Source organism: Temnothorax nylanderi, unplaced genomic scaffold (genome assembly GCF_030848795.1).
Source record: "Temnothorax nylanderi isolate EJ_2023f unplaced genomic scaffold, tnyl_v1.0 TNYL_tig0465_pilon, whole genome shotgun sequence".
Classification (NCBI taxonomy): Eukaryota; Metazoa; Arthropoda; class Insecta; order Hymenoptera; family Formicidae; genus Temnothorax; species Temnothorax nylanderi.
This window is the reverse complement of record NW_027249527.1, coordinates 69058-94448: the sequence shown is the minus strand read 5'-3', so window position 1 is coordinate 94448 and position 25391 is coordinate 69058. Positions and strand designations below refer to the sequence as shown.

At 33.1% G+C, this 25391-nt stretch overlaps 1 long non-coding RNA gene and 1 pseudogene across 2 annotated transcripts in view; one reads left to right on the top strand and one right to left on the bottom strand.

Annotated features, from left to right (window-relative positions):
* Positions 1–25391, bottom strand: part of LOC139783056 (uncharacterized) — a 76751-nt gene that overhangs the window by 27338 nt on the left and 24022 nt on the right. Inside the window, exon 1 of one of the 2 annotated variants that reach the window (XR_011721103.1) lies at positions 20689–21041. The exons of the other annotated variant lie outside the window; for it this stretch is intronic. This is a non-coding gene — a long non-coding RNA (uncharacterized lncRNA). Of the gene's footprint in view, positions 1–20688; positions 21042–25391 lie in introns of those variants that run through there. 2 annotated transcript variants of the gene reach the window in all.
* On the top strand, positions 9296–10513 carry LOC139783057 (trafficking protein particle complex subunit 10-like; annotated as a pseudogene).

Here is a 25391-nt window from a genome sequence, read left to right as displayed (position 1 = left end):
AAATTGTGCATCTACAAGTTCTCATCATGATAATAGACATGGACGAGGTTCTGAAAATCAAGATCAATAGAGGTAAATGTTACAAATATTACTATTTTTCCTGAGTAATTAATATATTTTTATTTATGTACAATAACACATTAAAAAATTAAATATTTTGCATTTAAAAATATAAAGATTGTATAAATTTCAGTCTAACATTTGACGTATGTCTTTATAAATATTATAATTAGAGTTTAATAAAAGTATTTAAATAACTTTATGTCAATTTCTGTTAATTAAGAAATACTGTTATTTATATATTACCTATATATTTTCAGTAATCCATAAATACCTTCATAAATGGATAACTGTGCAAGTATTATGGAATCTAAATAGTAATTCCATAGATATTCCATTTGAAGAAATGTAAATAATATAAGTCACAGTTTTGGTTCAATAATCAAATAATAACATAATATAAGACAACAATATAATTTTATAACTCTAGTCACATTCGTACTCTTTCGATTTTTTATTTACGGTGTGTATAAATATACATGTCTAATTACAGAGAACAGCAAGAATCTAGGACGCCTAACCAAATCTGCAAGCTATATTGCATGTAACACCAGCAATAGCAACAGTTTTCATATGGATAATGGAATATATCAGAAAACAGGCGTATTTGACGAATAATGAGTAAGATCGCTTTTCATTTTACATAACAACAAAATGTGATCTTACGAATTAAATATTAACTTCTTTATGAATATATAATTTACTAATCATTTTAATAATTACTTACTAGTAAATCTAAGATCGCCATGTATCTGCTACTTTTTATGTAAATGTGTTAATTTATTCATGTACTTTATATACTGGCGTATGTAATGTGCACATTGTATTAGAGTTGTAATTTGTAGACACAAAGTAGAGTTGTAAAACACATCCGGATACTAAAATATAGAAATAATTCGAAATAATTATGTTCGCTTAGTCAAAGTCTGACGTTCAAATTATTTGGATAATTCGAGTATTAATATTCTATAATTTTATAATCCCGATTGTATTTATAATTCTATTCAACATATAATATTGATATAATAATTTATGCAGAATAAATTATTATAAAATTTTTATAAATAATTTCTGGTTATATTAAACATCATATTAATGTAATTATTACAAAGTTATAATTGACACATGGTTCAGATATTTTGTTTACATTTGTTCAAAAATTGATAAATGGAAATAAACATCGTAAGATAGATAATGTAAAGTGACACATTTTTATTAATAAAGTGATAGACATTTGAGAAAACGGTTTACAAATTTAATCCACAATTAATCAAAGATATGTATCAATTGATTATAATATATGATATACATATTCCTTCTCCCTATTACCTGTTACCTTCATTATCAAGAGACACGGTAGTGTCTCGCGCCAAGTACACGCGGAGCGAGACCGACCGTGACTCTTTTACGCGACGCGACGAGTTGCGAGTACTCGAGATGTTGAGATCTCATATAACGAGTGAACGGATCAAGTTTTAAGTAGGCTTGATCGATAGCTTGGGTCGATTTGGGGGGGGTTTCTCTTATAATATTCCGCTACGTGCCCTACGAGCGGAAATATTGCGACGCAAAGTCCAAATGTGAAAATTTATTTTTAAGATACTACTTCTTCTACTTCTACGTCGACCGTCTCTCATGCCATGCCATCATTTCATTGGCTGGAGTCGCGTCCTTTTCACTTTTTCGACACCAGGGCGGTGCTAGTATCGCCAGCACATATGTATACGTGTGTGTACTGCGCGAGTGTAGATAGTGCGTTTAGCGCGCTGTCAGTCAGTTCATCAGTTCAGTTAACCTATCTTGAGAGACACGGTAGTATGCGCGGAGCGAGACCGACCGTGACTCTTTACGCGACGCGACGATTAATTCAAGGTAATTGTTTTATGTAATTATTGTTTTATGTAATTATCCTATAATAATTATCTTATTGAGTCTTATTCTATATATTACTGTTACTTATTTTACTGTTTACTACGTTTACGTGAGTGTTTACATACAGGTTAACCTATATTTTATATTATATATTGACGGCAGGGAGCTGATACTGAGATCAAGGAACCTGTTCACACGAGGCGTTTCTGCCGCGCGATTGCGGCCGCGCGTTAACGTTTGCACGAGCCTCACGCTGTCGCGAGGTAAGGTGCGACATTTAAAAATTTATTTAAAAAAATCATGACATTTACAGTCAAATAAATGAGTTTAGTTGCTTATGCTTGTATTCTATAGTGGGAACATACATACATACGCTTCGTACGCGCAGTTTGTAATTTCCAGATCTTTTGATGAGATACCTTTAAGTTTTATAACAGCAAATGTATAACATTTTTACTGATGATTATTTCTTATTTGCCATGATTATGATTATTTCTAATTTGCCATGATAGTGATAATCACTGCAATTAGCCACGATTAACGAAGAAATAAGCTAGCTAGTAGGGAGATACGTAATATTATGATGTTATGCCACAAGATTGCGAAGATGATTCTTCCAATGTGTAAATGATATTTAATAAACATTTCACATGTGTGTATGGTGAATGTATACAAATACAAAGTAAATGTACAACATATCAACAATCTTGGAGAATCACTAGATTTCTATCATTTTACGCTTGCATCTGTTATCTCTAACGAGTAATAGCGCGAAAATATTTGATAACTTTGGCCTGTGTAATATTTAACGCTGCTACCATTCGTATCATGTATATATTCTTTGCGCTAGTATAATGTGTAAAGACTTTACAAACATGTATTCTTGCTTTAGTTTATATATATTGATTGATATTACATGACAAAAATGACAATTGTTTTCCATTAAATTGTGTACTTCATACACTTTATTATTTATAAAATATATTATATAATAACTGAAAGAGATTATGTGTTCCTAACTATTCTCTTAACAATAAATAATTACTTATATTAAAGAACACTTTCTTTCATATATCTTATAATTCTCTTAACAATAAATAATTACTTATATTAAAGAACACTTTCTTTCATATATCTTATAAAATGTATTTCTTTAAATGAAATACATTATTCAAGGCAAAGCTAAAACATCTATTATTTAAGTAGATCAATTTGTAGAGATATAAGAGACATTTGTGGAAAGTATGGTCTACATAATTATTAAATGTTTACACGAACACTATAAATAAGAGAAAATATAAATGCGCACTTCTCTCTAGATACGCACATATAGGTATACCCGGTCCCGGTGTATATATTATTATATTTATACTTGGATTACAGATATCGCAAAAGATTGGAAAATGTTTATGAGCTCCTGGAGTTACTGGACTTTGGCTATCCTCAGATCACCGACAGCAAGATTCTGCAGGAATACGTTTTACGATTTTATTGTAACTAAGGTAAAGATACAAAATGATAAAACTTATGAAGCAATTAATATCACAATGTTGGCATGTTATTTTAATGTATGTAATATTGCGATTAGGCACGAGGAAAAAACGAACCTCTGTTCACATTTGACGTTCACGATGATATTCGTGTTATGCACGATGTTTCTGTCGAAACCGAGGAATCATATGCCGGAAAAGTTTTATATTTATCATTTAAAAAATACTTTGTATATTCTCTTTTATGTTATTTCTCATTAGATCATGGTACGAGAGGAACAAACACATTTTTCCAGCGAGTAGATGGGACCTTTTGATCCATTCAAAGGACTGTAATTTAGTAGAGCTACATAATCGAGTAAATGAATTAAATATTATTATCATATAACTGAATGAATTAAAATCACAGTCCTTAAAAATACAATATAGCTACAATATATATATATATATATATATATCAATTGTACGATGAAACAAAGTTATTTATCTGGTTATAATATTTACAGTCCTTTGAATCTGAATCCTTTAAACGAAATTGGACAATTCGTTGAATTCTAAGTTTATCAGATTTTATCTTTCTTCCTATTTTTATCCGACACTGTATACTTGTCGTAACTTTTCGTTGGATCAAAAGGTTCCCATCTACTCGCTGAAAAAATGTGTTTGTTCCTCTTGTACCATGATCTAATGAGAAAAAATAAAAAAATAACATAAAAGAGAATTATACCAAGTATTCTTTTAATGATAAATACCTAAGTAAAATTTTTCTGGTATGTGATTCCTCGATTTCGACAGAAGCATCGTGCATAACACGAATATCATCGTGAACGTCAAATGTGAACAGAGACCCGCTCTTATTACTATACTAAGTACTAGTACTATACTAAGACTATATTAAGTAAATATCTAAATTCAAATTCAAAAACTTATTGTGACACACGCAACTTTTCTATTTCAGATTGGAGAACTGCTCTTATCGAGACTAGTACGTCCAGATACAGCGGAAGTAATTTATAAAACACTGAAGGATGCGACTAAAGCAATTGAAACTTATCATAATCGAGAATTAGACGGCCAATGTCTTCTCGTTAATCCACGCCCCAAAAATAATCCAACTGGGCCAGCCGTCCGATCTTTCACGGAGTCGAGACGAAGTATCAGCTCGAGTTATGTACAACCAAGTTTAGGAGCGGTGCATCGTGCATTATTCAACGATTCTTAATCGAATGTACCCATTTTGATATAAATTAATATGAAGAATATTTTCAATTTTTTTTGTAGTAACTTTTAAGTTTGTTTTAATGAAAGATTTAGAGAAACGACAAAACACAGAATGCGCAACTCCAATTCCCAGGTATAATTGTATTAATAAACTTATATCACTCATTATCTTTAGTTTATATGCTGTTTGTACGGACAATGTGTAAGTTTTGTAATAAAAAAAAACTGTAAAAAAACAACATGGTCTCAATTTTGTACTCGTACTGTCATTATCTATAATTTCTGCGTGGCTTACGTTACTTTGTACATGAGCGAGAATAAATTGCATGTTATATATCTAAATATCGCTAATGTATATCGCTAGTGTAAAATGTATATCTCAGATTCATTAATTATATTCGCTAAATGTGTTTTATTGTTAATGTATATCGCTAATGTATATATATATAAAAGGTATCTCGGATCTATTAATTAAATATAAAATATGTGTATTTAAAGTGTTTATGAAAAATCCAATTTAATTGAGCGTCATACTCTGACTGTATCCTCTCTATCTCCGTTTCGGGTCACATCTCCCGCATAATTCGCGTTTTATCTAAAAAAGTAATATTTAGGTAAAAGTAAATTATCCATTATTATCCATTACTTAAAATTTAGTAATTTGTTAGATTGTAGGGGGCCTATTACGTATATCTTTTCACGAGGTAAAAATGCGAAAAGTGAGAGAATTTACTAGAGTATCTACGATTTCATTGGTCGAAATCTAGTAAATCTATTCACTTTTCGCATTTTCACCTCATGAAAAGATACGTAATAGGCCCCCTGGGGGTCAATTGTGTATCTTGAAACGAGGTAAAAATTATAAAAGTGAACAGATTTTACTAGATTTCGACAAATAAAATCGTAGATACGCTAGTAAATTTCCTCACTTTTGTAATTTTTACCTCATTTCAAGATACACAATCGACCCCCTGGGGGTCGATTACGGTTCTTGAAACGAGGTGAAAATTACAAAAGTGAACAGATTTACTAGATTTTTTTTAATAACTGGCAATCGGCAATCAGAAATTACACTTTTCAACTAGCAGTTGCCATCGTTTGCGACGTATTGTAGAACCGGCTTTATTAGTTTTTCACTGGATCTAACATTCGTATGTATTTGGCCGGAAATGAACGTCTTTTTATTTAATTAAACCAGCTCGAATATAATAAAAAATAGAGACGGTAAAAAACACCGAAACTATTCAAATCAAAATGATCGCATAAGAATTACGGTGAATTATTTCACAAACGTTCTAATTTATATATTATACTTTCTTGAGTGCAATATTTTGTGTATATATGGATTTTTATGTTTTTATAGCTCTATCAATCAAGAGACACGGTAGTGTCTCGCGCCAAGTATACGCGGAGCGAGGCCGACCGTGACTCTTTTACGCGACGCGACGGGTTGCGAGTACTCGAGATGTTGAGATCTCGATAACGAGTGAACGGATCAAGTTCTAAGTAGGCTTGATCGATAGCTTGGGGTCGAAAAGGGGGGGGGGGTATCTCCTATAATATTTTCCGCTACGTGCCCTACGAGCGGAGATATTGCGACGCAAAGTCCAAATATGAAAATTTATTTTTTAAGATACGTCGTCGTCGTCTACGTCGACCGTCTCTCATGCCATGCCATCATTTCATTGGCTGAAATCGCCGCGTCCTTTTCACTTTTTCGACACTGGCGGCGCTTTCGCGCAGTGCAGATATAGTGCGTTCATACGTGTGTGCTGTACTGCGCGCAGTGCAGATGTACTGCGCGCAGTGCAGATAGTGTAATGCGTTCAGTGCGCTGTCACAGGCTGCGGTCCACTTGACGCTACAAATCCTTCGGAGCATTCTTCTTCTCCTTCTTTCTTCATTAAAAGAAAAGAGAAGAGGAATGCTTCGAAGCATTTGTAGCGTCAAGTGGACCGCAGCTTCAGTTATATCTTGATAGTTAGTGTAACACGGTAGTGTCTCAAGTACGCGCGGAGCGATACCGATCTCGTTTACGCGAAGCAATTATTGTAAGTTACTAACTATATATGTCCCAGGTAGCAAACACAAGTCATTTTGACGTCAAATTTTGGTCCTTTACTGACCATTCCTGACGTCACTAACTGGCGGCATAATGACGTTAAAATGACGGTCTAATGTCACAGACAATTGACGTCATTTTCTGACGTCTTATTGACGGCAAAAATAGGTCCATTGTACGACATACCGGTTTCTAGAAATGTTTTTTATGAAATTAAAATGTTAAAATGTCTACTTGATAAACGTTTATAAAAAAATGTTTTTTTTCTTTATCTAAGAAAAAAAAACTTTTTTAACTGTTTTGTTACATGCCATGTGCGTATAGCCGCTCTCAAGGCGGTCACCCATCCTAGTACAGTACCGCGTCCGAGTCGCTTGACTTCGATGATCTAGTGGACAGTGACGATCTTCTCACCCTGATGCTTCCTTATTAACTGTACTTGTCTATAACAGGTACATCTTTAAAGTGTTCAAAATCTTGTAATGATAATCTTCTTGATAGCTATAACACTGCGTGAAATAGTTATCATAAAACTATAATCACACGCAACTACATCCACTTATACCATAAATTCGCCACTTCAATCATAAAGTTGCTAAACAAACATATTGCAGTTAATTTTGTGGTTTTTATTTTATTATTACTTTATTAAACAATATTAAGAAGTAAAAATAGTTATATTACAAAAAGACCTTATTTGGACGACTTTAAGACGTCTTTAAAATGACGTCTTTAGATGGTCTAAGAAATGACGTCTTATAAACGTCCATTATTAGTCGCCGATGTCATAGACTAACCTAACCAAAAATGACTAAAAATAGACGTCATAATGATGTTATGGAATAACGTCAGTATAATGTCATTTTTAAAGACATAGTCGCTTTTTGGTCATTTGACGTCATTTGTACAAACATGACTAGTATTTGACGTCAAAATGACTTGTGTTTGCTACCTGGGGTAATTATCCTATAATATGTAATTATCCTATAATTATCCTACTGTTACTTATTATATTATTGTTTACTATTATTACTTTACTACGTTTACGCGAGTGTTTACATTACACAGGTTAACCTAGATAAATAAGCTGTTAATTATAAAAGAAGGCCAATAAGCTATTGCCCAGGACTACCGTCTTAGATAAAATACGAAGTGACTTTGCTGCCAAGAATGGCGACAGGTAACATGACCTTTTACATTTAATCTTGCAATGTAATATGGAAATGATGTTGTTATATATATCCATAAATTGTGTCTATAATTGACAGATGTTTTATCATGGAGAGGCTTGATAACTCGCATTCGTCATTTGATGTTGACTGCATATGACAGAACTCTGTCACGCTTTGAAGATATTATACGAGAACAGCGAGAAAGGCGGAACAATCCTAGTTGGAACTTCTGCCATTATTTTCTTCTACAGGTAATATAACTCTCCTTATAAATTCTTATCACTACTGAATTGCTTAATAAAATATTGAGTAAAATGTTGACTGAAATACTCCTGAAACGAGTTATCTTATATTTTTTTATTCATAATCTTTCATAATATCTTTAACTTTTTAATCAGTCTTTTAAATAAATAAAACTAGCATACATTGGTCGGGATTACGAACCCGAGACTCCCCGACTACAAGTCAACTGCTCTCACACAAGAGCAATGCGTCACTCCTCTGTAGTGCGATTCTGTAACTCGTTATGCTGTCGTTATGTGTTTATAACGACAGTTGCGCAGGTATACTATATAATATAATAAAAAAGCTGCGCAACTGTCGTTATAAACACATAACGACAGCATAACGAGTTACAGAATCGCACTACTGAATTCCTTAATATTAAAAATCTTAAAACTTATATCTTTCCTTTTACAAAGTTAAATTGGCATTTTAGGTTAAAAGTATACGATATTAAATGAGAACGGATATTGAGATACAAAGTGAAAACCTAAATGTAGATAAATTGTTCATAGATACTCCAGGATGGTTAAGTCTGTTTCAAACGCCTCTCAACAATTGGGGAGGTGTGATTTTTAAATAACGGTACAAACCATCATCTAAGATTTCTTTTAGCTGAATGTAAGGCATCTTTATTAGATCTTAGGAGTTACTTGTTTAGTAGACAATGTGCCATGCTACTCCTGCTTAATAAGCCTTGGGAGGTTTGTACGAATTGAACAGTTATTGATAATTAATGGCTTCGTATAATTACCGTAATTCGTACATATTTCGAAATTGGATATTATTTTTGACAGGTTGCACAAAGGTGCTTATCATTTGTCCATAACACATTGAGCGAACTGAGAATCTTAGAAGTGCAGAAACCTGAAGGCTCTGTAGAATGCTGGTCATTCCTCTGTGCGTTAGAAGTCTTGCAAGCTTGTCAATTGTCCACCATCAATATTGATAACAATCAACAATTGGACTTGTGCTCTTTACATACAGCTAGCTTGTGGGCACTTGCAAGAGATAAGGTAATTTATTTATTTGACACTGATTATTTTATTTATACGTTATTTGCCAATATAATTAAATAATTATAAATATAATTCTTGAATTGTTTCCGTGGTATATCTTTCTATATATCGCATTATATGCCTTTTTTCTTTTTATTAGGAAGCTTAGGAAAATTGTGCGGCCTAATGCCGGGAAGTGAACCGACTAGTGAACAGTTGCACACAGTTGTGTATCTTATAGCAGGTATAGGAGATTCGGAGCCACAGGTAGAAGGAAAGTTAACTCCTACAGACAAATTAAAAGAGGCACTATCATCCAAAGAAGCGTTCAAGAAACAGTATCTGGAGCATGCAGAATTAGCTATGGGCACATACAAGCATGTCGGCCGTATTCGATCAGCCAGATTAATCGGCAAAGAATTAATTGGCACGATTCTACAGCGAACTCGGAGAAAATCAGAAAGCGGTCGCGTTTTTATCTGACGCTTTGAAAACTTATATGGACGAAGGATGGATATAACTGTACGCAATACATATTTGGAAGAAATGTTAGGGTATATGAAAATGATCTCTTCACCTCAACCATTACTCGCGGAACTCGGATGTGCTTTTACAATACTCAGTATGGAAGCTAAAGTAATGGATAAGATAGTACAAGACTGTGTAGTTGACGTCGAAATCAGTGTACAGAGTTTGTTTCCTCGGGAAGTAAGATGTACTAGCGCTGCTATCCCAGGTAGCAAGGTGACGTCTATTTAACGTCATTTTTTGGTCATGTTCTGACGATTGCGACGTTATGAAATGACGTCAAAGTGCCGTAAAAATGACGTACTTTTGTCTCATCTTCGTGACGTCATATATTGACGTCACTAATACGTAATTAATGACGTCGCCGGGACAAAATAAAAGTACGTCAGATTTTGAACATTTGGACGTCATCTTGGAATGGCAGTCACAAGACTGACCATAAAATGTCGTCAAATAGACGACAACTTTTTAATCTACATTATTTTTTATGAAATTAAAATGTTAAAATGTCCACTTGATAAACGTTTATAAAAAAACGTTTTTCTTCTTTATCTATGAAAAAAAAAACGCTTTTTAACTGTTTCTTTACGTATCATGTGCATATAGCCCCGCTCTCTCAAGGCGGTCACCCATCCTAGTACAGTACCGCGCCCGTGTTGCTTGACTTCGATGATCCAGTGAACAGTGACGATCTTCTGACCCTGATGCTTCCTTAGTAACTGTACTTGTCTATAACAAGTACATCTTTAAAGTGTTCAAAAATCTTGTAATGATATCTTCTTGATAGCTATAACACCGCATGAAATAGTTATCATTGTCTTATAAACGTCCATTATTATTAGTCGCCGACGTCATAGACCAAAAATGACTAAAAATAGACGTCATTATGTCGATGTCGTCTTCTGACGTCACTTTGCTCCTTGGGTTGGGTACTGGTCTACAAACTGACGAACCAGATACGTCGTGTTAAAGTCAGTCAACTAACGTCTTTTATTAGTCTAAAGTCTGACGTCTCAGGTACGTCGTGTTAAAGTCAGTTAACTAACATTTTTTATTAGTCTAAAGTCTGATGTCTCAGGTACGTCGTGTTAACGTCAGTTAATTAACATCTTTTATTAGTCTAAAGTCTGACGTCTCAGGTACGTCGTATTAACGTCAGTTAACTAACATCTTTTAGAGCCGGTTGTTCCAACCTATTGGTAAACTAACTAATAGTTAAATCATATGTCTATCTTTGTTTAATTGGAAGGAAAAACGAAGACATATATATGATTTAACTATTAGTCAGTTTGCCAACAGGTTGGAGCAACCGGCCCTTATTAGTCTAAAGTCTGACGTCTCAGGTACGTCATATTAACGTCAGTTAACTAACATCATTTATTGGTCTATAATCTGACGAACCAGGAACGTCGTATTAAAGCGATTTAACTAACGTCTTTTATTGGTCGAAATTCTGACGTCTCAGGTACGTCGTGTTAACATCAGTTAACTAACATCATTTATTGGTCTACAATTTGACGAACCAGGAACGTCGTATTAAAGTGATTTAACTAACGTCTTTTATTGGTCGAAATTCTGACGTCTCAGATACGTCGTACAATGGATAAATAACTAACGTCATTAAATGGGCACTAATCTAACGTTACTTGGACGTTATAGTTTGGTTAAATTGTTGAAGTGTTTTTATGGTTATACAAATGACGTCAATAGTACGTTATAATGAGGTCATTCTACGATTAGTTATTATTTCGTCAAAAAAGTCACGACATTTATACGTCTTAAGTTGGTAAAATGACGTCGTACCCAAAAAATGACGAATTATTGACGTCATATTAAAGTTACCTTGCTACCTGGGATTTCTGTAGAGGAGATACAAAAGCCATCCATATCTAATAAAAAAAAAGGATTAAAATCATCTGTTGAGCCTCCAGTACAATTGTAAGTATTAATAAATAAAATTGTAATTATTTTTATTTATAAAAATCTGTATATATATAATTTTTAATACTATGGCAAAAAGAATAAATTGTGTAAAAAAGAACTTATATTATTTATATTGGTATTCTAATATCATATATTTACAATAGTGCTCATTATATATCTCTCTCATTGTATATCTTCTATTTCCTATGTGTTGAATTTTTGTTCAGTTTTGTTCTATTTCAGGTTGTCAAAGTGCACATTAGAAGATATGAAACTACTTGATCTCAGTTTATTACGTTTACAAGTATATTCTTATTTGGATTACAAGGAAGATAGGAGTCTTGGTGCTGCTAGTGTTATTAATAAAAATATGAAACCGCTCGTGAGATGTTCAGACAGTGCAAAGCATAGAAAACCTTCAATCAATACAAAGGGTGATTTTAGCAAAGCGCTCTCCTGTGATGAATTCGTTATAAAACCCGGTATAAATACACTTTTTCAAAAAAAGGTAAAAAAAGGCGCCAAGTACACGCATAGTAGTATATATGTATTATGTTGTTACCTCGAAAAAAACAAAGTGGTAGTATTATACCTCGAAATAACACCCTGTACATACTGTTTATAAAATGCGTAATACTACAAAAAGGCGTGATATCCGTACAAAATTACCTTTTTTAAAAAAAGGTAAAAAAAGGCGCCAAGTACACGCATAGTAGTGTATATGTTGTTACCTCGAAAAAAAACAGTGGTAATATTATACCTCAAAAAAATCTAAGTAACAAGTGGTAGACCTAATCTTTGTATCTCGAAAAAATCTCGAAAAAACCTAAGCAGTAGTATCTTTACCTAAAAAAAACCGAAGTAACAAGTGGTAGACGTAATCTTTGTATCTCGAAAAATCTCGAAAAAACCTAAGCAGTAGTATTTTTATTTAAAAAAAATTATAACTCAAGTGATACACACCTTATTAAAGATGAGTCGCGCTTCAAGTGATCTATTACAATTACAAAAAAGAAATGATATCTCTTTTTAAATTACAGCGCCAATTACAGAGAGAATATACATTGAGAATCTTTGTATTTCGAAAAATCTCGAAAAAAACCTAAGCAGTAGTATTTTTATTTCCAAACATGTTGTTACCTAGAAAAAAACAGTGGTAATATTATACCTCAAAAAATCTAATTATATATATACCTTAACAAAATTATTATTATATCACGAAATTGCGTTACCAAACTCAATCCAAGTGATATATATTTCAAAAAATTATCTCACAAAATTGTCTCACAAAAATTGTCTCACAAAATTGTCTGACAAAAATTGTCTCACAAAATTGTCTCACAAAAATTGTCTCATAAAATTGTCTCACAAAAATTGTCTCACAAAATTATTAAATTACAAAATTGTTACTTTATTCAATCCAAGTGATATCTACCTCGAAAAAACCTAAATAACAAGTGGTATCTATTTAAAAAAAAATATGTGAAATCTTTTAATACTGCGCCAATTACAAAGAGAGAATATATATATTATATATATACCTTAACAAAATTATTATTATATCACAAAATTGCGTTACCAAACTCAATCCAAGTGATATATATATTTCAAAAAAATATATGAAATCTTTCTTTAAATTACGCCAACTACAAAGAGAATATATATATTGCTTTGAAAAATAATTGTAGTGCAACTACTCTTAAAAAATAAAACAAAATTGTGTTACCTAACTCAACCCAAGTGGTATGTATCTTTGTATTCCTGAGGATCTTTCTATCAACCCAAGTGGTAGTAGTTTTAATTCTCCTTGATAAAATTATAATATTACAAAGAATCATTTAATCATTTTAATCACAAAGAATTAAAGAGGTAACATTATAAAATAAAAATATTTAATTAAAATAAAATAAATAAATTTTTCTTGTAAAAAACTTGGCGCTGCTTTTTTAACCCTTAAATGCCACACCTCTCAAGAATCTCGTAAATGACACATGGGGTCTAAAAGACCCCAGCATGAAAAATGTCTCCTTACTTATTAATTTTTTTATATTTAGTTATGAAAATTATTTTCAATGTTGTTCAAGGCTTAGAAAAGAGAATAAAATGCTTATATTATTAAAATTTCAATTTCAACATAGTATAAAAAATTAAATAAACTGAGTACTGCTAAGTGTACAACCGGGTAGGTCAATCACTCAACTGGGAGCATGAGCTCCATTTTTGGGGGAAACATTTGAAAATATATCATTGTAAAGGGTCTGGGGTCCGCTGGACCCCGGGTGGCATTTAAGGGTTAATAAAGTCTATCCAGACAAACTTGCATAGGTGCATAAGCATATGCATAAAGAGATGGATTGGTCTATTTCCTTTTGCACATATATTTGAACCAATCAATTTCTTACGCTTATGTTTATGCGCGATGCAAATTTGTCTGGATAGACTTTAAAAAAGCAGCGCCAAGTTTTTTACAAGAAAAATTTATTTATTTTATTTTAATTAAATATTTTTATTTTATAATGTTACCTCTTTAATTCTTTGTGATTAAAATGATTAAATGATTCTTTGTAATATTATAATTTTATCAAGGAGAATTAAAACTACTACCACTTGGGTTGATAGAAAGATCCTCAGGAATACAAAGATACATACCACTTGGGTTGAGTTAGGTAACACAATTTTGTTTTATTTTTTAAGAGTAGTTGCACTACAATTATTTTTCAAAGCAATATATATATTCTCTTTGTAGTTGGCGTAATTTAAAGAAAGATTTCATATATTTTTTTGAAATATATATATCACTTGGATTGAGTTTGGTAACGCAATTTTGTGATATAATAATAATTTTGTTAAGGTATATATATAATATATATATTCTCTCTTTGTAATTGGCGCAGTATTAAAAGATTTCACATATTTTTTTTTAAATAGATACCACTTGTTATTTAGGTTTTTTCGAGGTAGATATCACTTGGATTGAATAAAGTAACAATTTTGTAATTTAATAATTTTGTGAGACAATTTTTGTGAGACAATTTTATGAGACAATTTTTGTGAGACAATTTTGTGAGACAATTTTTGTCAGACAATTTTGTGAGACAATTTTTGTGAGACAATTTTGTGAGATAATTTTTTGAAATATATATCACTTGGATTGAGTTTGGTAACGCAATTTCGTGATATAATAATAATTTTGTTAAGGTATATATATAATTAGATTTTTTGAGGTATAATATTACCACTGTTTTTTTCTAGGTAACAACATGTTTGGAAATAAAAATACTACTGCTTAGGTTTTTTTCGAGATTTTTCGAAATACAAAGATTCTCAATGTATATTCTCTCTGTAATTGGCGCTGTAATTTAAAAAGAGATATCATTTCTTTTTTGTAATTGTAATAGATCACTTGAAGCGCGACTCATCTTTAATAAGGTGTGTATCACTTGAGTTATAATTTTTTTTAAATAAAAATACTACTGCTTAGGTTTTTTCGAGATTTTTCGAGATACAAAGATTACGTCTACCACTTGTTACTTCGGTTTTTTTTAGGTAAAGATACTACTGCTTAGGTTTTTTCGAGATTTTTTCGAGATACAAAGATTAGGTCTACCACTTGTTACTTAGATTTTTTTGAGGTATAATATTACCACTGTTTTTTTTTCGAGGTAACAACATATACACTACTATGCGTGTACTTGGCGCCTTTTTTTACCTTTTTTTTAAAAAAGGTAATTTTGTACGGTTTGTATAACGGCGAAGAATCAATCGTTGTTAAACAAATAATACTTTATGGATTATTAAAAATTTTAATGTATGGATCTATTCTTACATTTGCAATCGCTGTTTAATTTATATGTCATGATTTTCAGAAATTTGGGTATCACAAAGGTAGTGCAATATTTATCTTATATTTCTCTTTATGTAAAAGTTAATGTTATATTTTATCTAAAAATTAAATTTAATAAAATTATTCGTAAAGTATATATAATTTTTTAGGGTAACTCCGGTATATACACAGCTCCTAAGGAAAACTTAATTTATTAAGTACTATTTAATATATTTAAGGCAAATGAATTATACCAATAAAAACCTTATACTGTCTACTACTATAAAAAAAATTAGAAATAAGAAATATTTATTCTTTGTATTTAATAAAAAAAAACTTTTAGAAACCATTGCATTTTTGCCACATATCCCATAGGCGTGGAACATGTAACATTTATGGGTGAAATATACGCCTTATAAAAAATTACAAATAATGTTTATAAATAAGGCAATAAAATGTCATAATAATTAAGTTATAAAATGTGTGTAAAAAGTTTATTAAGATGTAAAAATGATAAACAACTTATAAAACTGAAAGATTTTAAAAAGAAAATAGAAAAACGATAGATGTATTAAAGGTTATTGGTATACGATCCAAGAAAAAGAAAGAAAAAAAACACAAGAGATTTCGATTTTTATAGTGTCTGTACTGTGGCATAAATCCCGCATGCTAAAAATGCTGCATATCCCAAACAGGAGGGATGTACAAGATATCAAATTAAACAAAAAATACAAGAGCTATGCACTTGTATTTTGCTGTATTCCATCCTTTACTATTTCTCTACTCTTTATGTATCATGAAATAACCATTAAAACCTTTTACATTCCCTACAGTAACTATTTTACATATGTCGTAATATATGATCGCGCTACTTACTATTACATTGAGAAGTCGATTCAACTCACGACGGTTTCGTTAATATTAACAGTAAAGAACTGAAATTACAACACAATACTAATATGCCATAAAAGCACATAGCAGTGTGATTGCGAGCAAGTATCTTTATTCCTTCTATTTTTTCTGACTTCTGCGGCGTAAATCCCCGCGCCGCGTAAATACCGGAGTTACCTTATCATATTTTCTCTTTTTATTTGGTGCAATTTTCTGATTTCAACACTTTTTTGGAAAACATTTTTTACATTTCTAAAATTATAAAATGTTGAACGACACTTATTATTCACACATTCTTCTTACGGAGATCAACACCATTTACGTTGCAATGCACAATTATTTTGTATTTTTGATTGAATATATTAAAACAATTTTGTACAACAATTTTTCGTACCGGCGCCGGCGCGGCGCGTGCACTTGGCAACTTTTTTATATGTTTTTTTAAATCATGTTATACATCCTTAAATAAGATATTGGGACATCTTATAAAATATACTATCGCGAGACAATATAATTATGACAATAATGATCGTCACAGTCTGTTCACTCTGTTCTTATCGTCGTCGCAGCACAGCAACTGCTCCTGTATTTGCATTGCGTGGGCGAAAATTGCGAGGCCGGAAAATTAGAAGGTTTCCGTCCATGAGCACTCTCCCAGGGTCAATATTGAGCGTTGTGAGGGAAGAAACGAGCCGATAAAGCTTCCGTGTGCGGAAAGATTTTACGCCGTGTAAAAGTTTCGTATTCTTTATTCGTATAGTTTGATATACAGAGTGTCTGCCAATTACCGTATCACCTCTCGTAAGCAGGTGTAGAGAAGATTAAATTAAATAGAAAAGTCCTTTACTGTTTCGTAAGTTTCTCAATAATTAATGAGAAAAATTAATTAATAAAGATCCGCAATCAGTATGCGTCGATGCGATTTGATGAGAAGAGGCAGCCCAGCGTTTACGGTTGCTAGGCGCGCAGCGAGGCATTAGGAGCCCTCGCCGCGCGCCTAGTAACCGAACGCTGGGCTGCCTCTTCTCATCAAATCGCACGGACGTACACTGAATCTTTATTAATTAATTTCTCATTAATTATTGAGAAACTTACAAAACAGTAGAGGACTTTTCTATTCAGTTTAATTCGCTCTACTTGCCCACGAAAGAGGTGACACGATAATTACCGGACACCCTGTATATTACAATATTCTGTAATATTTGCGAATTTATAACTTGATCTTTCATAAAGAAAATATTATTTTGATTCAACATTATATATTTTAAGCAGGCATATTTTATCTGGGAATTAATAAACATATAGGTACATTAAAAATATATGTGTGAAAGCATATTTTTTAAATTAAGAAATAATTCGAATTTATTAAACACGGAATTTAAATAACTTTTAGATAGTAGTATTTTTATTTACAAATTGTTATTTTTAAACGCAAAAATAACTTAGAAATAATAAAAAATTAATATAGATTAAATTTGTAACTAAAAAGTAATAAAATTTTTAAATATTATTTATTGTTAGAAGGAGATATTTAAGGGGATATTTTTTTATTGCAGCTGCAAACGCCGCGCCGTGATCATTAGTGGACCACAACCGACCATCCCGACTCGCGTAAAGTGCGTACTTGCGGTACACAATAATACGCGTGCGTAATTCAAATGCGTGTTTCCCTCCCTTCGAGAGGGGAGTTGTGTTGCGAGAACAAGCTCGAAAGGGTCATCGCGAAAATGTAATTGCAGACTATCATCCCTGATCATATATTCCGATCAACTCTCTCCCGTTTCCTCCTCCCGCTCTCCCATCGATAGATTAAACAAACCGCAATCTGTCAATGCAAATATCGATTCCCATCGTGACTGCTGTCATACCGTTCCGTTTACAAACTTGCACTCTTGAAATTTTTATAGCGACGTATTTGATGGACGACTGAACCCAAGTCCCTCGCCTTGCAATTTTAATCTACCCGAAAAAAATTGCCGAGAATCTTATAAAACGACTCTTAAGGATTTTCTGAAGAATATATTATTGCATCTTATATCATAGATTTAATTTTGATTATTCTTAAATAGTAAATTATTTTGAAATATTTAAAAAAAAGGTATTAAAAACGCTGAAATAAGATATTGATAAATATTTTTACATAACAATAATAGATATATCTAATTATTATTATCAAGATTTAATATATTTCAATTAATTCAAGTAATTTATAAATTCTTCACTTTTTCTAATTCCTCGAGGCAAAAGATGATAGCATTATTTTTTATTGACAATTAAATATAAGTCAGGTTTCTGTCATTTTTCACGTTTATCGACTTAATTATAGTGTTTGCTGCAATTTAAGACGAATTACTTTACTGATCCAGCATCAATAAAAAGAATAGCGAGAAACAGTAAATCGTATAAATTGCGAGAAATTTGACAAATCGAGGATACGCCGCGAAACGCGCGCAATGTGGGAAGTGCATCCGTCTATGTAACCACGTGGCGTACGCGCTCGTGTGTATTCGGCGTGAGTCACGGGAGTCGGCGGAGCATGAAACCCCATAAAACGGCGAACCGACCGAATATTCCGTCTGTCGAAGAGACGAAGCCTCTTCGCCGGAATCGATAGATTCTCGCGGGACGTGCCGAGAAAGACGCCCGCCGAGAACCGCAAACTTTAACCAAATCGGAATCCGTAGAAACGACGGCCTTGACGTTTGCTTCACAAAAGAGATCGCGGCTGTGCGATTCATTTAATTGGATATGAGTAATAGGATTTGCACGATTTCTGACAACATTTATTTAAACCCGAATTCTGCGATACGAAACGTAAATGTGGAATATGTCGCCGGTGCGACAAGAGATTATAACTGTGTGTTTAATATTTCATACGAATGGGAAGTGCACTAGAAGTTAAAAAGATCGTGGCACGACATTCAAATATTCCAACCGCAGGCTGATTTAATTAAACAAAGGATGGGATTGAGTTAAACGTATCCTCCGTCGTTACGCAACGTGTTGCGTGCTCTGCTTCACTTCTTCAGCAAGCAGCAGCAGCAGCGACCGCGACGAGTGCTGATTGGATCTAATCCGTTTAATTCGGGGAATGAGTTTCAGTGGACCATTTTAATTCGAGTTCGTCGCGTCGCGTTTGCTCTCTCTCTCGCTCGCGCTTGCTTCGAGTGCTCTTCTTAAACTTCAAGCCTCGAGAGCGCTTCAGGCACGCCGTCCCGATATTGAACAGCCTTTTACATTTGTCCCTTAATGACCGGCCGGAAACTCGAGTGCTCAATCTGAAGAGAATATGTTGCGATCTTAACGGAAACTTCTCTACTTTGGTTTCAGGCTTCAAGTTGATTGTAACAAGATCAGAAAATTTTTTGTAGAAAAACTTCCTGATAAGAAACCAAACAGAACCATGTCCAAAATCGAGACATGAGATATCTTTAAGACGTCTTGTGTTCCGATTTTGGACATGTGTGCTGTTTGAGAATGTTAGGATACTCGGCTAGATTTCGAATATCTTGCAAGTGTAACGAAAAGTGAAAATTGAGCCCGTGTACTTTCGAGTGACTCGCCACTCTAAGAAAGAGCTCTCATAAACTGGCAGGTGCAAATCAGCAAAATTGCATGCGACCTAGCAAATGCGATCATTCGATTTTGCTGATTTGGTCCTGCCAGCTTATGAGAGCTCTAAGAAAGAGTAAAATTGCGCTCAATAAGTTTGAGTAAAAGGGTACTCTTTTCGAGTGCAGTAGATCAGTATGATGATCCTTGGAATGAATTATTTGTCACTCTACAATTTTGAGTGGAAAATTTTATTTTGTTAGTCATTTATCAGCCGATTTCTTTACTGAATCGTGATTCACTATATAGCTTTAGAGTAAAATCGTATCACTCCGGTAAGAGTAGCCGCTTTAAAAATTTGAGTGAAAAATTCACTCCAACCCTATGAGTGCCCACATTTACTCAAATTAGAGTGACAACTCTCTTCTTTGGAGTGACTATCGCAATCACTCAAATTTCATAGAGTTTGTAATATATTAGTGACAAAACCACTCTATGAAATTTGAAGAGAATGCGAACATATTTTTGTTAATTATCTGTGAAATACAGAGTTATATTGTGTTTATAATTTCGACAGAATATCTTTCTACTTCAGTTTCTGATGCAAAATAAATGAACATTCTTTCAAGTTGCTTCTAATTGCAGTCTCCTTTTGTTAGATAACGCAAACGTTTTTCAACGTGGCATCAATCGGAATAACATGTATTATTTGAAATAAATTTTCTTTCAAATTGGTTCTAATTCAGACAGCTTTTCCTTTCATTAGATAACATAATTCGGACGGCTTATCGCACGGTTTATCGGTCGTACTCACACACGTGTTGACCGTGCGTCTACCTGCGCGTATCGCGTATTTCCCAGCGCTCGATGTTTGCGGAGAGACGTGGAAGAACAACGGCGATTAGGCGCAGCAACACAAACGACGAGACACGGACGATAATTAAACGGGTTCTCCGCGCAGCTTGTTATCGTAATGGACAACACGCCGGCCGCATAACGCACACACCCCGGTGCACATGTAGAATCACGCCGGACAGGAAACTCGCGGGCAGATAGCAGATCCACACGCGGAATAATAGCACGAACTCGCACGGCGGGCAGAAACGAAGACAAATAAACGTCGAAGGCCTAAACGTCTGGCTAGCGCGACATGTGTCTGCCGCAAAAGTCCAGTGTCCACTGTAGCGTCGTCGTAAGAATGTGTTTAATAGGATCGCGCCGGCGGGAAGGAAGGCTACTGGGTGTCTCGAACAAAAGCGCGCGTATGACTTTGTCCCATAAAATGAAGAACTGTCAAATCAATCAGAAATTACATCTGAAATCTATAAAAATTGAAATATACATATGTTCAAATGTCATTTCCCGTGAAAATTATAATATCCGCAAATAAGCAGCATTTTTTACGTCAACATATATGTAGGTATATATTTCAATTAATTTAATTAGAGACTTTATTTTAGAATTCATGTTTGTTCATTGCAGTATTGAATTATGACATGTTGAATTATTGGTATAAAATCGTATGAAATTCTTTCTTGCATACATCAAAATAAATTCGTTTATATTGTGTGCCATTATTTGCGTTTTTAGTATTGAATACTGAAAACTTCCTGTTATTTTCCGTTAATAAATTTCCATATATTGTATAGTTCTCTCTCTCTCTCTCTCTCTCTCTCTCTCTCTCTCTCTCTCTCTCTCTCTCTCTCTCTCTCTCTTTCTCTCTGCATGTATAAAATTAAAATTTTAATCTATAAGCTAAAACAAAAAAAAATATTTTTTATCAATTTACACTATCGAAACTTAATTTATTTTAATATATATTGCAAAAGAAAAAAATCAATAACAATGAGGAAACAGCAGTCTGAAAAGAATCGTAAGTCAACTCTAAAAAATAAAATTGAAAGAGCCTGAAAAATTGTACGGAAAATAATCTTCTTCGACGTTTTCGTCAAGAGAAATATTGAATTTACAAAGAAATCTGTCATTAAATATTGAAAATGTAGGAATAGGAAGAAACACTATATACTTTTACACTCTTTATATTTAAATATTATTGTTAACTATTAACCAAATTATTAATTAGTTAATTTAATATGTAATTCTTTCAGTTCTCTAGTAACACTTAAATTTGTCTCTCCTCGTGAAATATAATGATCATTTCTTACTCACTATCGTTCTTATATGTATATACAGTACGTGATTAAAATTAACCGGCGGGAGAGGGAGGGATAGCGAGGTCGGATGAGTACGCGAGGAAAGGCGGGCACGCGCGCGACACATTTTTCGCGCGCGAAACGTGACTCATCGCGAATCGTCGGGACGATTACGCGTTTTATCACACGACACAGTGACTGTCGATTTCACCTGCGCATGCCGTAGTTACGGAACACACTATACACTAGAACGACAGCTGCGACCAATCGGCCGTGTTACGTGCCGTTTCGCTCGCCAGTTGCGCGATGATAAGACCACTGGAAAATATATATGTGTGTATGCGTATCTCTGTTGCACGCGTAGCACCCGCTGTAACAGTGTACGGATGAAGATGCCAGTGTGAACGCCGGAAAGGGTATAAGTAAAACGGATGCGGCCCGGCGAGATGTCAAATAAATAAGAGCGTCCAATCGCGAGCTGACGTGCACGCATTAGACTTAAATAACACGACTATTTCTATCAACCAGTTTTGTAAAATTTTGTTCTTCACGATCGGTCGGAAAAAAAATGGAAAGGATAAAAGTGATCAGAAGAATATAGATAAAAATTAAAATAGAAAAATAAAATAAATAATAGTTTCATATAAAATAAAGATAATTGAAAAGATATCAGAACGATATGAAAATTGAAAAATATAAAAAAGAAAATAAAAATAAAGATATCTTGTAACGATTATTTTTATATTTAATTTTTATTTTATTTGCATTTACTTTTATTTGTATTATTATTTTTCAAAAATAACGTTCTCAGCTGAAATACTTTGTTATTTGATGGCTCATTTGTTTTATTAATGGAAGGATAAGGTGGGTTATTCCTTCGCATTGTACGATGCTGTTGGCGGGTTTAAAGCATTAAACGTTAATCTTGCTAGGATTAAAATGTCAAGACCTTTCTATTGGTACGCGTGTACACATATACAATGACAATATTGTAACAAATCATATATTTCATAATAGACTATATTTTTCTTTAAAAATTATTTGTTCATGACAAAGTGTGCATATTGCCATATCTCCAATATATTATCCTAATAAATTTATGATGGTGCGTCATATATTTTTCTCAACATATTTTTTAATAATATATTTTATGTCAATATTTATGTGTCTATATATGATATAATAAAATATTTACATATATTTTTTAAATAATATCAGACTAAAAGGAAAATATTTATTTGTATAATTTATATAATTTATATAATATTTATACAATTTTAAATAGAAAATTTTGCTCTGTTAGAGTCATTTATTAGTCGATCTTTAGTAAATCGTAATTTATTATAACTTTAAAATGAGGTCGTATCATTCCGGTGCGGTAGAGTAGCCACTCTAAAAATTTGAGTGAAAAATTCACTCCTATCTTATGATGAGTTCCTGCATTTACTCAAATTAGAGTGACAACTCTCTCTTTTGGAGTGACTATCGTAATCAGTCTAATATATTAGTGGTGAAACCTCAATGAGAATTAGAGAGTACGCAATCACAGATGCGCGTTATATACAAGGGGCGACTATAAATAAAACTGTCAAAATGTGCCGCGTGACAACAAACTCGACTTGTGCATCTCATTCTGATAGCAACCAGTCGGTCATTATCGCTATTCGAGAATGTGCAAACGCGGCGGAATGACATTTCTCACGATCGAGACGCGTGGTTTCACTTCGCGACGGCTGCGTTCCATCATCAACCACGAGGCATATAAAGTGTACATTTTTGCGACCCGCGGTGCGAGCGTAGTGAACTTTAGAAGAGAGATCGCGAAAGATTTGTCGCGCGCACACTTTCCGCTTCCAGCGAAAAATGCACAAACGAGAAAAACTATATCAAATTCTGTGTATTTCTCGTAATTAAAGATCTCGCGCGCAAAAGGCAGTTTCGAATAGATCTATAATTCGCGACGAATAAAAGTGTGAAATATTCGAGGAAATATTTTGATGTGTATCCCAACAAAAACCGTTCGTCATTTCTATCACTTAAAAAAAAAACTTACTGTCAAAAAAAATCGAAGTTCAGAGAATCCAATTTGTCCTTTCCAATTATCCTTTCTCTCTCACGCTATTATCTTCTATTATACGACTGACTATCATTTGGTGCACTATACAAGAACACACTCATCACTATCTCACACAAATTTCATTCACCAAAACTTATACCGTTTCGCGACATTAAAAGATAACGACTCGCGGACGAAAAATCCCTCGGGACGGGAAATAATTTCATGTACATACAAAGCCAACGAAAAAAAGAATGAGATGATTTTTCTATCTCGTTTCGAGCTTGTTTGCCTTTAATTTCGTGTAAAATTCAAATGACAAGACTGATTGCGTAGTGACATTTCCCGTGATTTAACGGATTTCGTTTTCTCGTACCTATATTTTTTTTACTTGAAGAGATCTTGAGGTATTATCATACTACATTGTTAGTATTACATTATAAAAAAATTGGAGCACGGAATAGATATATATTTAAATTATTTGTACACACATATACACGTATACGAGAGAACTAGGATTTTTATTCTATATTATTAAAGAGAAAATTTGATTGCTTCATATTGTTAAAGTATGTTAGTTCATACTACACTAGAAATTTAACATTATTTAATATTAAATGTTGACATTAAAATGTATCTACAACACTTAACGCGCGTATTGCGGGTGACTGAACTTAATCGTGAATGTACAGGCACTGACTGCCACCTGGGAATCGATACTCCGCTACCAGTGGTAACTGGTTGAATTGCTATAGCAACATCCGATCAAAACAGAAGATGCGTATTTAGAACGCGGCACGCTAATAACGTTGAAGGCGAGAGGGAGAGAAAAAATGGGACTGCGTGATTGGAATTCGGACTAATGCTGATCGCTTCAAGTCTAATTTACTGCACAGACACAAGAAAATATATTTTATTTTTATAAATTGTGCTTATTGAATGTTGTTTTACCTGTTAAATGAATGCACCCGTTAAAAAATAAAAAAATTATACAATAATGAGCTTATACATATATGTATATAGCCGCATTATTGTTTATTAATAGTTTTTCTATATACAGCTACTAGGTTGTTGAAGAAATCAATTTAGCTAGAAATTTCTCATACAAATGTCATTTAATTAATTCAAAAATATTCGTTATCTATGTAATGTATACGTATATATAAATTGATATAAAGAATAATTTAGATATCTGCACACAAATAAATTGCTTAAATAATTCGTTATAATAGAAAATTGTGACAAATATACATTTATAAATAGCTCATCTTTTTTCTTATGATTATATTTATCAGAAATATTTCTCAT